Raw genomic sequence first — 2,444 nt, forward strand, 5'->3', positions numbered from 1 at the left:
TGTGTCTTCTGGAAATACTGAAACCTTTGAAATTTTAATTTTAGATCGCGCATTTTTTATGTCAAGGAACGTTGTGTTTTCATGATTAAAATGTTAGAAGTTTTATTTTAACCAGGGTCAGGAAAATTGATTGAAGCATGAGATCTCAACATAAATCTTTAAATTCAAACTCTGAGTCATGATTTTTTTTCTGTGACCGGTATGATGAAAATTTTATTATGTCTGATATCGTCATCGTCGACTTGACGGTCTCGAGGGACACGGGTAGGGTAGGTGCTGCTACTGTACCTTTCGACCAATGACAGTAATTGATGCTATGCTAACATCCAGAGTTATGTGCTTTAACTATATGTATAGTATTCCTTTTGCGTGAAGTCAACGATTTACATAGTTGAAGATGTCGTGTCCCTCGAGATCGTCAAGTCGACGATCAACTCTTTTTGCTAGTGGTTGGGGGGGAGGGGGGGTAATACCCCTCACCATCCCTCTCCAACGGGGGAATTTGGTAAAGAGAGATTATCAAACCGATTTGTACATTCCTAAAGTTGTCCTTACTCGCTTTCTACTCTCTATATGTAATTTTCACATTGTCGTACTCTAACGGAACTATCAATTCTATACTTTCTTTATACTATTAGGTATTTAAAAAAAATTCACTTTGGTCTGTTATTTTAAATTAGCATCTTCAACTATGTAAATCGTTGACTTCACGTTGAAGTAATACTAAATATATAGTCAAGGTAGTATAAGTTAGACGCTAGAGAAGGCTCTGATAATCATAAAACAATCTGAATTTCCAGATCCAAGTTTGAAGTTGAAGCTGGGGGTGACACCGGCGTAGTGGTTAGCATCCATACTTCTCACGCCAAATTCACGAGTTCAAATCTCACCCCTGGACAAGTCACGAATGACACAAGAGCGTTAAAGTGACTATAATAAAAATAATTTAAAAAAAGTTTGAAGTTGTAGAATATACATGAGATTTTATGCCTAGCGTCCATTATGCCTAATGTACGTATGCCTAACCCTCGTGTGCCAATCGTATTTTTGCCAAATGGGGTACATTAATTGATCGATTCTTAATCAATTTTCTCTTTCGTTAATCACTCAGTTTTCCCTGTTGTATTTAACGTTTTAGATGCTCTAGATAACAACCTCTTTTATCAAACTAAAGGCTGACTAAAAGTAAATTGGTACCCTCCTCGCGCGCCGCTAGCACGTCTCTAGTGGTGGGAATCAAAAATCTTCGACAGTGGTTTGCTTACACTTCTATAGAGAACAACTGGTGCAAGTTTGATCGAAGTAGTCGATCGCGTTCAGAAATAACGTCAACTGGAACTTGTAACTTGTGATTTATTTAATTATTTATTTGCACAGAATTCCTATTTTTACAATTTTCCACATTTAATTATGTTGCATTAACTTTCGTTTTTCAAATAAATCCATAAATTTGTTCACCGCTACGTAGAGTTACACTTGTCATACAAAAAAATGTAATGAGTTCCCTACGTTCAGATTGAAGCGCAAATTCAAATATTATAAAGCCTGTCGAGCTTGCCGACGCTACGAAGTTACAGCGTCGTAAGGTGGACATCGACCCGCCAGATTTCCATTGAAAATGCAATGACCTTTTTCCGTTCGGCTTTGCGCACTCCTACCGAATTTCGGGGAGAGAGATGACTGGACTCTGAATAGTCCGTTGGAAGAGATGCTGCAAGGCACTAATAATCGGGTGCACAATTGCGAGAGTTTGGTGGTCGTGAAATTGGGTGTCGTCCAAGTTCGCGACTTCCCGGGCAAAGGTCACAATCTAGCGGCTATCTGAGGAATTCCTCAGCTTTGATCGTCCACTTCGAATCGATCTGTGGAAGAGGCAAGAGTGGTCGGTGTTTTGTCTCGTGTCGTGGTGTGATTAAAAAGGTAGTTTGCGCCATGAACTTTCTTTATTAGATTGTTAATTTCAATTCTTTCCCAGTAGTGTTAGCTTAGTGTAAAACCCTAGCAAGCTAGTTAGTAGGCGGCAAAGTGTGTGTCTCGAAGAAAGTACAAGGTAAAGTGAGCGTTTATCGACCGTTAGACAAGGTCAACTTATTAACGCGTGCGTGCGGGTATAATCCAACAGGTTCGTGGCAGCGGAGGCCATTTGCCGTCACACCACCCTATTGTCAGAGACCGCTTTTGACCCCACCTATCGGTTTCGGAGGATTCCCGGGGCACACGTGGCCGGAAGAGGGTCGCGATCGCCAATTTGCGCGCCCTGGACAGGCAGGCCAATATTCGTCCCATCTGTGGTCATCGAACACAGAACAGCATACGTTGCACGTGTTCCAGTGTTCGGACGATCGAACGCAAGTGCCGCGTTCAAGCGTAAGCCCGCGTTTCCGGTGAGTGAGACATTTCCAGCATCAGTCGATCGCATCCGCGATAGTTTCTGGGCCGAAGTA

General features: G+C 41.7%; 1 long non-coding RNA gene across 1 annotated transcript; it reads left to right on the forward strand.

Annotated features, from left to right (window-relative positions):
* The first annotated feature begins 1,519 nt into the window (after positions 1-1,519).
* LOC135707729 (uncharacterized) lies at positions 1,520-2,220 on the forward strand. Its single transcript, XR_010518267.1, has 3 exons — positions 1,520-1,920; positions 1,976-2,050; positions 2,123-2,220. It is a non-coding gene; the product is annotated as an uncharacterized LOC135707729 (long non-coding RNA).
* The last annotated feature ends 224 nt before the right edge of the window (positions 2,221-2,444 follow it).

Source organism: Ochlerotatus camptorhynchus, unplaced genomic scaffold (genome assembly GCF_037179485.1).
Source record: "Ochlerotatus camptorhynchus isolate MF236.1 unplaced genomic scaffold, CSIRO-AGI_Acam_v1.1 ptg000316l, whole genome shotgun sequence".
Taxonomy (NCBI): domain Eukaryota; kingdom Metazoa; phylum Arthropoda; class Insecta; order Diptera; family Culicidae; genus Ochlerotatus; species Ochlerotatus camptorhynchus.